The sequence below is a fragment of the Drosophila suzukii genome (genome assembly GCF_043229965.1).
Source record: "Drosophila suzukii chromosome 2 unlocalized genomic scaffold, CBGP_Dsuzu_IsoJpt1.0 scf_2c, whole genome shotgun sequence".
NCBI lineage: Eukaryota > Metazoa > Arthropoda > Insecta > Diptera > Drosophilidae > Drosophila > Drosophila suzukii.
This window is the reverse complement of record NW_027255896.1, coordinates 26,044,534-26,058,269: the sequence shown is the minus strand read 5'-3', so window position 1 is coordinate 26,058,269 and position 13,736 is coordinate 26,044,534. Positions and strand designations below refer to the sequence as shown.

The 13,736-nt window shown below is 50.7% G+C and overlaps 1 protein-coding gene across 2 annotated transcripts in view; it reads left to right on the top strand.

Annotated features, from left to right (window-relative positions):
• The window catches only part of Tig (Tiggrin), a 198,637-nt gene that overhangs the window by 147,125 nt on the left and 37,776 nt on the right, over positions 1 to 13,736 (top strand). The window lies entirely within an intron of this gene.

The following is a 13,736-nucleotide window of genomic DNA, read 5'->3' as shown; positions in this document are numbered from 1 at the left end:
CTTTGCACTGGCGGCTGTATGATGCGGTCTTCATGGCTTCGGCCCATATGGGCGCGGCGTACAGTATGGTAGATGTCACCACTGTGGCTATGATCCTTCTGCTGTGCTGCTTCGGTCCTCGAGTATTGGCCATCATCCTTGAGATGGCTGCAGTCGATCTGGATGCTTTGGCTGCTGCATACGATAGGTGCGTCTTAAACGATAGCCTGTGGTCGATCAGTACTCCAAGATACTTGATTGAGGCGCTTGTTTCTATTGGAGTTGATCCGACTCGTATTGTGGCCTTCTCCACAGTCTTCCTGCTGCTTATGAGCACTGCCTCTGTTTTGTGCTCGGCAACTGCTAACCCGTTGTCTGCGAGCCAGCACATGAGGGTGTCTATCGAGAGGGTGCACCTATCCGTGATCTCTTCGAGGGCTTTCGCTACCGTTACCAGCGCTATGTCGTCCGTAAATCCCACCACAGTGCATCCTTCGGGTAGTACCAGCCTTAGGATCCCGTCGTACATGACGTTCCACAGTATCGGGCCCAGGACTGAGCCTTGAGATACTCCTCCTGTCACCAGGTACTCGTGCTCTCCGACATCAGACGAATAGTGAGCACTCTGTCCTTGAAGTAGTCCGCTACGAGGTCGATCAGGTAATTCGAGATTCCCATGCGATGAAGTGCCTGCAGGACAAGGTTCCAGTTGGCAGAGTTGAAGGCGTTCTTGACGTCCAGGGTGCAGACGAGGCAGTACTCTTTTGAGCCACCTAGCCACCTTTCTCCTTCGATTGCGTTAGCAGCCATTTGGGTGACCGTTTGGGTCGCGTCAATGGTGCTTCTTTTTCTCCGGAAGCCAAACTGGTGGTCCGATAGCGCTCTAAGTTGGTCGAGTTCTTTCTCGAGGTGGGTGCAGATTATGCGCTCGAATATCTTCGTCGTCGTCGTTCAGCTTGCCCGGTTTTGGGATAAACACCAACCTTTGACGCTTCCAACCTATGGGGAAGGTTCGTTGGGTGAGACACATGTTTTACATCTCCGTGAATATACCCGGGTAGTTTTCCACCAATGTGTGCAGTGTAGCATTGGGAATGCTGTCGGGGCCAGGGGCTTTTTCGATTTTGGTTTTCCTTAGCGCAGCCAGGACTTCGGCTTCGCTGGTAAGAACAGTATCGCCTTCCCCGGTAGCTTGCCAAGTAAGGGGCGGCTAGGTGGTGAACAGGGTGGACACTATTTGGCCAAGCTGTAAGTGGCCGGTAGGGGTCGGCTGTCTGTTGAGCTTACCCATGACCATCCTGTATGGTGACCCGAATGGTTCTGCATCCGCCGCTTCGCACAGCTCCTGGAAGCATCTTCAAGACCTTTCTCTTGGCTCTGTAGGTTGTTTCCCTTAGCTCCTGGTTTCCGCGTCCTCTGCTTCTCGGACACCTGCGCCGGGCCGCTAGGCAGTCTCTCCGCGCGCAGCCTATCTCCTCGTTCCACCATGGTACTGGTCTTCGCCCGTTACCACCTTTCGTGGTCTTCTCCATAGATGCATCGCACGTGGAGGTGTATATATCTGACACCCTCCATACGCAGTTGCGTGCCAGTTCAGGGCTAGCGAAGGTCAGGTCGATAGTTGACTCCCGACCTGACTTGCTGAAGGTCGGTCTATTACCTTCGTTGAGTAGGCATACGTATAGTGAAGCCACTGCCTCAAGGAGGATGGTTCCCCGCTGCGTCGTACTAGCGCTGCCCCATGTTGTGGACCATGCGTTGAAGTCACCTGCGATGAGGATAGGGGACCTACCGCGTGCGTCGTCAGCGATCTCCTGCATTATTGTTCTGAACTCGCTAATGTGTACGCTCGGGGCTATGTAGCAGCTGTAGAATGTTATCCCTTTGATCTTCGCTCTGGTGTATCCCGTCCTGGAAGCCCATTGCGATAGGTGTCCAGGGGGCTGCCCGCAGCTCCATATTGCTGCTCTGCCGTCCGAACTACGTTGCCATAAGCCTTCATGCTTGTCCTTGTAGGGTGTGAGGAGTTGAATAACTCCCCACAAATAGAAGCAGCAGCAGATGGCCGGCCGCTTACCAGATACGCGCCGAATTCGCGTAGTAACGGCGCGGCGAGGAGAGTTTGGGGACTTGGATGGAGAACGAGAGAGTTTAGAGACCAAGGATGGAGAGCGAGAGAGTTTGGAGACCATGGAATGGAGATCGAGAGAGTTGGGAGACCAAGGATGGAGAGCGAGAGAGTTTGGAGACCAAGGATGGAGATCGAGAGAGAATGGAGACTTCGCGGGCAAGGCAAGCGTGCCGTGTGCAAAAGCGGATAACGGGACTCCACCGGACTTTGGACTCTCCCGTGAACTTTGGACCGGGAGAGGAAGTGCCACATCTCAGCAGTGGAGCGGCACACAGGCGTGCCACAAGCATTTCGGGAATCAGCGGGATGGCAGCAGGGGTCGGAGCATCGATTGGAAGCGGTACGTGAAGGACAAGTGGGTCAACCAGGAATCACGGACTTTGGACCCGGGGTGGAGAGATCCAGCGGGCCGTGCGCAAAAGGGAAATAACGGTTCCCGGAGGCCCTATATAAGGCCGCAGAGCCCTGGAAGCTGGATCAGTCGATCACGAGGAGTCAAACCTTCAAGATCAGTTAAAGTACCAAGTAAACAGTCAGTCAAGCAAATAATCTACGAGGGAGCTACAACCAAGCGAGTCGTCGGAAGCAGCGCCGTGGGAAGCACACAAGGAGCAAGGTCGCCACGTCGAGATGTTCGGGATTGGGACATCAGGAATCTCCGAATTGAGACACAGGTGGCTGAGTTCTGGAAGGCATCACGCGGCTAGGTCAAGGCGTTTGTTTTCCAACTTTGTCACGACCACACCCTGGCGAGTCGCTCGGCGGGTCTGTCAGAGACAAGCAAAAGAGTCCTACGACGAAGAACCGTCAGCTTGGGGAGGAAAGTTGTCTGCGACCCAGCGTACCTTGCCCGACCAAGCAGGACCTGGCGTGACGGACGAGCGGTAGATCGATTTGTGGTTTCAAGAGGCGGCCGCCTGGAGAGCCCTGCGATTACCGGCGAAGTTCCCGAACAGCAATCGCCCAGCTCCCCGAGTGCCAGAACGGCGAGATACTGGTCAGAAGACAGCGCAAAGGACATCGACAGCGACACCAGCAGACATTTCCGGCAGCCACGTCACCATCGCCGCGCGGAGCTCATTGGGGAGCGCAGGAGCGTCGCAGACGTCACGCATTAGGGTGAAGCCGGGTGGAACGTTCGACTGCGCTAGGCGTAAAGCGAAGTGAACCGCTAAACAGCCTCCTGGCGGCAGCCCTGACTGTCAGCGCGAACTGAGCAAGAACCTAGCGGGACCGTCCGGGACAGAGCAAGGGACAGGTATTGCCTCGAAAGGCATCAGACCCTAGTCTGAGAACGGTGACGCTTCCCTAAGCCCACAAGGCCGAACTCTCTGCGGGCCTAAGGCACAACAAGCGACCCCGAGGCAACGCGTCGGCAAGCAAGCAGAGGCGGCCACTACGAGCGTCCCGAGACCCAGGATCCAGAGGAAGACGAGTCAACGCGTCGAGGAGCCAGAAAGAGGAGCGCCAGCAGCCGGCGGAACCAGAGCCAGGAGATACCGAAGCCAGCCCAGCCACACACCCGCTGTACTAATACCACGAGAATAAATCCCACTGTTACCATTTGAACCCTTTGTTTTCTCACTGATCTACGGGGCAATCACGTCATATAAATTTGGTGGGACGAACACACAATCTTCTGAGCTAGCCGCACGAATCTCGAAGCGAGCAGACACAGAAAATCAGTTCGTTACATCTGGCGCCCAACGTGATTTTCCCAACAGTGAGAACAGCACAAGAAAAATGGGAAAGAAGTGGATTTACCGCCTCAAGAAGAAGGACTTCGCCCATGTCGCACAGAGGCTTAATGTCGCCCTGGAGGGCAGTCTAGAAGACATGAGGATGGCACTGTCGGAATACTATTCAGAAACAGAGAACAACCCACAACTTGTCGACATCTGGGCCGAGCTGGAAGCAACATAGCACGACAGAGCCGGCCCAAGCATTACATTAACAAACGCTGAAGAGGGAAACCTGGTGGCAAGCCTGAGCTTTGACAACATGCAAAAAGAGGCCCACAGGAGAGAGTCAAGCCAGGATAAGAAAACAACAGCGCTGACGCCGAGACCAAGCCAGTCTGACTATGCAAAGGTCGCTAAACAGGTCCGCGAATGGACGTTCAGGTTCGACGGGGCGGAAAAACCATTTGAGTTCCTGGAGCAGGTAGAATGGTCCGCTATCACGTACGGCGTGGACCTTGATATGATCCCTCGAGCGATGCCGGAGTTTTTTAAAGGAAGGGCGTTAAAATGGTTCATCGCCAACAACAAGCAATGGAGAACGCCAAGAGATTTCTTCACCAGGCTAGCAGACCAGGTCCGGCAAGGGAAGCAAGGCTTCAGCGAGTCGTTCAAGGACTACATGATCGACATGCAGACGATGGTGAGGCCACTTAACTACTCTACGAAAGAATCGTTAAGGGTCGTTAAGGAGAACTGCACACCAAGCCTACGGATTTTCTTAAGAGCATACAAAGTGTCGGACCTGGACACGCTAATGAACCTAGTCGATGAGTACGAAGAACTTGAAAAGGAACGGGAAGTTTTCGCACAGGAGAAAAAGTTCTCAAAGACCAAGTCGGCGTCACCAATGCAGGTGACATGCAGGAGATGCGAGGAGACAGATAACAAGGACACACGAGGAAATGACCCATGGTCACCACCACACCAAACCAGACGACAGCAGGCAACAGACGCACCACGCGGAGGCCATTGGACACCACCCCCACAGCAACAGAGACAGCCAAACAATACCTTGTGGAGGCCGCCAAGCAACACACAGAGGCCACAAGAGGCCACCCATATCACAGACCCGCAGGAGGCCTGCCGGAAATGCGGTGGGAACGGACACTGGGCTAGAGGATGTCGAAACCAGCGGCTGCTGTTTTGCTGGATATGCGGCAAGGTGGGTGTCAGGAGCGTCGATTGCTGCCAACGATTGGGAAATGGCCAGCGATCTCAGCCGCAGAGAGGCGAGCGGGGATCGCACAATGCCACCTCTCCAAACTAACGGGCAAGCTAATCGAGGAGGAGCAGCAGTTGTCCGCAGCTGTGATGATTGGTGGGAACAGCTACAAAGCCACAATCGACACCGGAGCAACGGCAAGCTTCGTTAGCGAAGAATTGGCGGACAATATTGCTGCTTTAGGAAAGATTACCAGGACGAGACGGCAAGTTAGGTTGCCAGATGGAAGGTGCGGCGGAATCAATGCGCAGCTCGAGGTGGAGGTCAAATTCGGCAACAAACAAGTGACCATGAGCCTGTTGATTTTACCCGGAGTAGTGGATCCATTAGTGTTGGGATGGAACTTCCTGAAACAAGTCGGAACCGAGATAAGGTGTGCTGGACACGAGATAATAATACCAGCCAGGAACCGACACAATGGATGGCTTGAGGAGAAGCTATCAGTAGCAGTCGTTCAACAAGTAAACGAGTTGGACGATACTACAGCGTTCCTTGAAACAGAGCTGGCAGACTTCAGCACAATGTCGGGAACATCGAATATGGCAGAACACCAGATCAAAATGAAGAACGACAAGCCAATCAAGCAGAGATACTACCCAAAGAACCCAAAAATTCAAGGGGAAATCAACGCAAAGGTGGACGAGCTTCTCCAAATGGGGTTCATAGAGCATTCAAAAAGCCCATACAGCTCCCCCATCGTGATGGTGAAAAAGAAGACAGGCAAGTGGAGACTGTGTGTCGACTTCAGGCAGATCAACGCGAAGTCAGTGAAGGATGCCTACCCAATGCCCCGCATAAACTACATCCTAGATCAACTAAGGGAAGCGCGGTATATCAGCAGTTTGGACCTGAAAGATGGATACTGGCAGATCCCACTGGAAGAGAGTAGCAGGCAATATACGGCGTTTACGGTACCAGGCAAAGGTCTGTTTCAGTGGAGGGTAATGCCGTTCGGACTTCACTCGGCGTCGGCAACGTTTCAGCGAGTCTTGGACCAAGTAATTGGCCCCGAGATGTCACCTCACGCATTCGCTTACCAGGATGACATAATAGTGATCGGTCGCACGCTGGAAGAACATAAAAGAAACCTGAGGGAAGTGTTCCGGCGTCTAAAGGAGGCAAACCTGAGACTGAATCCAGAAAAATGCCAATTTTTCAAAAAGGAGCTGCTATACCTGGGACATCGAGTGACTAACGAGGGAATAGGAACAGATCCAGAAAAAGTAGCCGCCATCGCCGAACTAGAACCGCCATCGTCTGTCAAAGAGCTCCGGCAGTACCTAGGAGTAGCGTCGTGGTACCGCCGGTTTGTATCAGATTTTACCAGAATCGTCAAACCCCTGAACGACCTGCTGCGCAAAGGCAGTAAGTGGGAGTGGAAACCAGAGCACCAGATGGCGTTTGAGGAGGTTAAGGCAAGACTCGTGGCAGATCCAGTGCTAGCATGCCCGGACTTCAGTAGAACTTTTATCCTGCAAACAGACGCCAGTGACTACGGCATCGGAGCGATACTGACCTAGGACACCGAAAAGGGCGAAAGAGTAATCTCCTACTCAAGCCGAACACTGAACGGCGCGGAAAAGAACTACTCGACAACGGAGAAGGAGTGTTTGGCGATCGTCTGGGCGATCCGGAAGCTCAGGCCATATCTGGAAGGTTACCACTTTAAGGTAGTAACCGACCACATGGCCCTGAAGTGGCTCAACAGCATAGAAAGCCCTTCAGGAAGGATCGCCAGATGGGCCCTACAACAGTACGACTTTGAGATAGCGTACAGAAAGGGTCAGCTAAATGTGGTGGCCGACGCATTATCAAGACAACCACTACCGAAAACGCTACGAGGTTTAAAAGAGGCATCGGCAACTACAGCTTCAGGAGGGTGCAGCTGGATCCAGGACATGGGCGAAAAGATAAAGACCCAACCGCAGAAGTACCCGGACTATGTTATTGAGGGTGAGACACTATACAGAAACATATCTCACCGAGCAGGCAGTGAAGACGTCGCGTCATGGAAGATGTGCGTCCCAAAGTCGCTACGAGAAGCAGTGTTGAGGGAGAACCACGACGCACCGTCTGCGGGACACGTAGGAAGCCGAAGGACAGTTGCACGGTTGGCAGCCCGATACTACTGGCCAGACATGCATAGAGACGCCCGAGCCCACGTACGAAAATGCGAGATTTGCATGCGGTTTAAGCCCAATCAGATGCAGGCGGCCGGGAAGATGTTGACCCAAGTGCCGGAGGAACCATGGGCCACGGTATGTGCAGCCTTCGTTGGACCCCTACCAAGATCTAAGCACGGGGACCAAATGCTGCTGGTCATGATAGACAGGTTTTCGAAATGGACGGAACTGGTGCCCCTACGCAGTGCGACAGCAGAGTCGCTCAAGAAGGCGTTTAGGGAGCGCATAATCGCAAGGTACGGGGTCCCGAAGGTGGTCATAACGGACAATGGAGTACAGTTTGCAAGCCGCATCTTTAAAAATTTCCTGGCTGAGATGGGTATCAGTCAACAATTCACCGCGCCATACACACCACAAGAGAATCCGACCGAACGAGCAAACAGAACGGTCAAGACCATGATTGCGCAATTCCCAGGGCAGGACCAGAGAAACTGGGACGAGAAGTGGCCGGAGATTATGCTAGCAGTGAACACGAGCACGTCGGAATCCACCGGCCATACACCGGCGTTTCTTACCCAGGGCAGGGAACCACGTCTACCCAGCAGCCTATATGATAAGGAAACCCTAGGCACTGGACGAGCTACGGGCGACATAGTGTGGGCCAAGGAACATTACCTGTCCAAAGCGGCCGAAGGATTCGTTGCAAAACTAGCCCCGAGGTACGATGGCCCTTACCAGGTTGTAGATTTCGTCTCTCCAGTGATCTGCAAAATTCGCCACACACAGTCGAAGAAAGAAAAGACAGTTCATGTTGGCGAGCTCAAGCAACAACAAAACGAGTAGACAACAGAATCGTTAGATGTCTAACAACAGGTACGAGGCGACAATATTAGGCGTCAGGCTGAAGCGAGAGTCATCAATACACCACATGGAAAGGACAATCAGGATAGAACAAGGACATGGATAAGGATCTCACGTTGATCCAGACTGCGAGGCCACAGGATTAGGCGTCAGGCCGAAGCGAGAGTCATCCACACGCGGTAGGGCACAAGGACGTGGATAAGGATGGATGGTGACTCCGACCGCAAGGCGTTCAGGATTCAGCGTCGGGCGCGAGCCAGAGTCAACCGATTACGCCACGTAGAAGAGAGTATGCGCGGAGAGAGACAAGCAACACAAGTCGCGCAGTCCAGACATACACCGCAGTATCCGGAGATTCTATACGGAATGCGCCGGACGAGCTCGTGTAGTTGTTACCCGAGGAAAAGGGGAGGACGGTGCAGAATCAGATCTACACCGTAGCCAGCTGGTCACAAAAGACAGAAACACGCACCACACCAACAGTTAACTAAAAAACAAGAAAACGAACGGGGCATGCATGGGCCGCACCAGCAACCTGAAATTCAAAGGGGGTTTAATGCAGGAAGCAGAAACGGACATCATAATACTTACCTGCTGTCCCGGTTGCAAAGTGAATGCGAAGTCCTCTCCGCACCCGCTCTTGAGAGCTGCCAATATGGAATCAGATGCAACCGATAGAGGACGAGTGAAGGGCGAGAGAGGACGAAAGGAGAGAAAAGGATGTGAGCCAAGGTGGAAATATCGCAAAGAGCAGGTGGCCGCACCGTCGGTATCGATATGCGAATAAACATCGATCACGCACGAATGGTGTGACCAGGCGGAGGAAATATGGAAAGGAGTGAGACGCAGCAATGAGCAACGAGCTGGGGATAGATAGCCCATGAGTATCGATGTCCCAGTGGAAACACGGGAAATATCGGCGCGGGAGATTTAAAGTTGCTAGGAGGAGGATGACCAGCGCTGTAGAAACTCAAGGGAGTTAAGAGCGTCGAGGGAGCAACGAGGGAGCGCCGCGGGAATCACAAGGACTCGAAGGCTAGGACATGCTAGGAAACGCCGGAGAGTAGAAATAAGTTTTAAATGTTTCCCGAAGTGAGGGGGGAATGTGAGGAGTTAGAAGCAGCAGCAGATGGCCGGCCGCTTACCAGATACGCGGCGAATTCGCATAGTAACGGCGCGGCGAGGAGAGTTTGGAGACCAAGGAATGGAGATCGAGAGAGAATGGAGACTTCGCGGGCAAGGCAAGAGTGCCGTGTGCAAAAGCGGATAACGGGACTCCACCGGACTTTGGACTCTCCCGTGAACTTTGGACCGGGAGGGGAAGTGCCACATGTGGCACAGAGGCGTGCCACAAGCATCTCGGGAATCAGCGGGATGGCAGCAGGGGGCGGAGCATCGATTGGAAGCGGTTCGAACCAAGAGTCACGGACTTGGGACCCGGGGTGGAGAGATCCAGTGGGCCGTGCGCAAAAGGGAAATAACGGTTCCCGGAGGCCCTATATAAGGCCGCAGAGCGCTGGCAGCTGGATCAGTCGATCACAAGGTGTCAAACCTTCAAGATCAGTTAAAGTACCAAGTAAACAGTCAGTCAAGCAAGTAATCTACGAGGGAGCTACAACCAAGCGAGTCGTCGGAAGCAGCGCCGTGGGAAGCACACAAGGAGCAAGGTCGCCACGTCGAGACGTTCGGGATTGGGACATCAGGAATCTCCGAATTGAGACACAGGTGGCTGAGTTCTGGAAGGCATCACGCGGCTAGGTCAAGGCGTGTGTTTTCCAACTTTGTCACGACCACACCCTGGCGAGTCGCCCGGCGGGTCTGTCAGAGACAAGCAAAAGAGTCCTACGACGAAGAACCGTCAGCTTGGGGAGGAAAGTTGTCTGCGACCCAGCGTACCTTGCCCGACCAAGCAGGACCTGGCGTGACGGACGAGCAGTAGATCGATTTGTGGTTTCAAGAGGCGGCCGCCTGGAGAGCCCTGCGATTACCGGCGAAGTTCCCGAACAGCAATCGCCCAGCTCCCCGAGTGCCAGAACGGCGAGATACTGGTCAGAAGACCAGCAGACATTTCCGGCAGCCACATTACCATCGCCGCGCGAAGCTCATTGGGGAGCGCAGGAGCGTCGCGGACGTCACGCATTAGGGTGAAGCCGGGTGGAACGTTCGTTTGCGCTAGGCGTAAGGCGAAGTGAACCGCTAGACAGCTTCCTGGCGGCAGCCTTGACTGTCAGCGCTCACAGCGGGACCGTCCGGGACAGAGCAAGGGACACGTATTGCCCCGAAAGGCGTCGGCCTGGAGAGCAAGGCTTGTTCACTCTAGTCTGAGAACGGTGACGCTTCCCTAGGCCCACAAGGCCGAACTGTCTGCGGGTCTAAGGCACAACAAGCGACCCCGAGGCAACGCGTCGGCAAGCAAGCAGAGGCGGCCACTACGAGCGACCAGAAACCCAGGATCCAGTGGAAGCCGAGTCAACGTGACAAGGAGCCAGAAAGAGGAGCGCCAGCAGCCGGCGGAACCAGAGCCACGAGATACCGAAGTGAGCCCAGCCACACACCCGCTGTACTAATACCACGAGAATAAATCCCACTGTTACCATTTGAATCCTTTGTTTTCTCACTGATTTACGGTGCAAGCACGTCATATAAATTTGGTGAGACGAACACACAATCTTCTGAGCTAGCCGCACGAATCTCGTAGCGAGCAGACACACAAAATCAATTCGTTACAAGGGCTCGCTGAGTATTGCCACCTCAGCCTGCTGCTCGATGACCGCCTGTGCTAGCAGGTCCTGCGCCGCTGTGCAATGGTTAAGGTTTAGCTGTAGGACCTTAACCATTCTGTTTATCGTGCATGGCTCTTCGGTACTCAGGGCACGCACTGCTGAGGGTCGAGTGTTCGGCTTCTCCTCCAGATTTTCCGCTTGTTGTGCAGATGATGCATTTTGGTTTGCCCTGGGTACAAGTTTTATACTTGTGGCCATCCTTGCCACATCTGAAGCAGGATTGCTGCGTGTTTTTGGCTATTGCCTTTGACGCTGGGCATCTGGCAGACATGTGGCCTAATCCCATGCTTTTGTAGCATCGCCTGGGCTCCATTTTCTGTCTTATGCGGCAGACGACCCATCCAACCCTGATTTTCCCCTTGTCGAGAATCCGCTGCGCATGCTCAGGTCTGTATATATACTCGTATGTACACTTGCATTTTTGTATGCACTCACATTGCAATTGTGTCAGGGCCCATAGCCTATGGTTTTGATAATAAACAAGGAAGAACGCTATAGTCGAGTACCTCGACTATCAGATACCCGTTACTCAGCTAATGGGACCAAAGGGAAATTGAGATATGCAAGCAGCAAAGCGAGACAGATTTAAGTTATTCGCGTTAGAGTGGGCGTGGCAAACTTTTTTTTGATCAGTTGATAGGTATTGACGAGACTAATACATTTCGGTTAAAATTTCTCAAATTTATCTAGCACGAAAAATGTTGTCCCCACAGATTTGGCCGGTTTGTGGGCGTTAGAGTGGGCGTGGCATATTCTCGTAACAAACTTGCGCTGCGTACAAGGCTGCGGAATCTAAATCTGAGATCCCATTTCTCTATCTTTGATTGTTTCCGAGATATCCGAGTTTATATTTACGATTTTTTCATGTTTGTGGGCGGTTCCTTCACACGATTGAAATGTGCGTCATTAATGTATGCGTGCACAATTATCTATATGAGTTTTGTACATTTGAACATGCAAATTTCATGCACTGTGTGTTTCTTTTCAACAAATGGGGTGTCATTCGACGCGAATTCAAAGTGAGAATTGTGCTCTATTGTGCTCTAATTTAAAGCCCGTTTTGTCCACCAAAACCGTATTAAGCGTCAAGAAGGGGTACATAAGAAATTGCTTTGTGCTGAGTTCCCGAAATATTAATTTTATTACTCAATTTGGTATTATTAAGTCAGTTTACGATTAATCGATTATGTAAAACAATCGATATACCGATATGCGCAGAATTCGTGTTTAAGCCTAGTACTCATCGACGAAAGCCGCGAGCTTACCATAGAATAAGCGGCTAAACTTTTTATCGGGTCCGTTTTTAACAGCGATACTCAGATGAGATAAGGAAATACCAGAAAAAATATCTGATTTTGTAACTACATTCCGCCGTGCAAAGAATAATAATAAAAATAATGATCTTTGGCTACGCTCGTCCAAAAGGCGGTGTGGAAAATTGATCGAAATTACGGTAAACTGGAAGGAGAAAGATCAGGAAAGATTGTAAGTTATAATTTTGCATTTTTAAATATTTGTAACCATGAAAATGTACATATCGAATTGAATGCTCGATATGAGTGCGCTCTTATCGATTTTAATATGTATAATTCGATTCCAAATATTGATAAAAAAAATAATCTCTTTCACATCGGTGACAAGGTTATTACAATTCCAACTGGATCATATAAATTGAATATATCACCGATTTCATTTACAATAAAGTAAAAGACTATAACCATGAAAATTCATTTAAAATTAAAAAGTAATAATAACACACCTTAAGTTGAAATAACTACCAGGCGACAGTCAGTTTACTTTAATAAGGAAAGATCGGTTGGACAACTGTTTGGTTTAAATCAAAAAGTACTAGAACCACATCCTACAAAAGTCTATCGATCAGATCAGACCGTGAACATAGTAAAAATTAATACAATTCGTTTGGAATGTAATATAATCAGCGGTTCATATGTAGATAACACACCGAATCATACGTTACATGAGTTTGGCATTAATGCTCCGCCTGGGTATAAAATGGCACTGACACCACATAACCTAATTTAGTTACCAATCAACTGTGACGAAATGAGCACACTATCTATACGCATAGTTGATCAAAACGGTGATTTGGTGAATTTGGGTGGTGAAAACGTTTCGATTCGCATGCACATTAGGTCAATAGAATGATTATTTATAATAAAAGACGTAGCTTAAGTCCTCAGCCAAGCATTACTAATTGTAAAGCTATAGAAAGAGGATCAACAGTACAAAGAAGCTTACTTACTTTGAAAAATAAACTATTTTTAAAGTCGTTAGGATTGAAGCTTCGAGTATAATATAAAAGGTGGAAGGAAAAACAATGAACGAAATATTAAATGTTCGAGAAAAGGTTTACTCAGATGAGAGTATTTCGAAGAAAGAGTTTCCTACTTATTCATCGTATAATCAAACACTTAAGCCAAACGATGAAATTCGAATTACTATCCAAAATCAAGACTTGTACGGGCTTCCTCACGAAAGTTACCTTTATTTTCAATTTAGAAAAGATTCACCGAATGCACCTACAACTGATAATGTGACCACTTCTTTTAAAAATAATTGTATGGCTTACTTTTTGGATGAAATGAAGTACGAAATAAACGGATGTAAGATTGATAAAACACGATTTGCCGGTATGACTACAACCCTAAAAAATTACAACTAAAAAATTAAGAAATTAGGTAGAATGGCGTGAACTGGCGGCGTCGGCGGGCTGCTTCGCTGGGCTTTGGCGGTTTGCTGCTGGTGCGGCGGAAAGCGTCTAAGCTGTAGGGGAGAAAACGCAAAATGATTCACTTTGTAAAATAGGCGGGGGAGCGACCGCGGTTTATTCAGTTGACTGCCAAAATCGAACTGCTTAAGTCTAAGCTCAGTTCC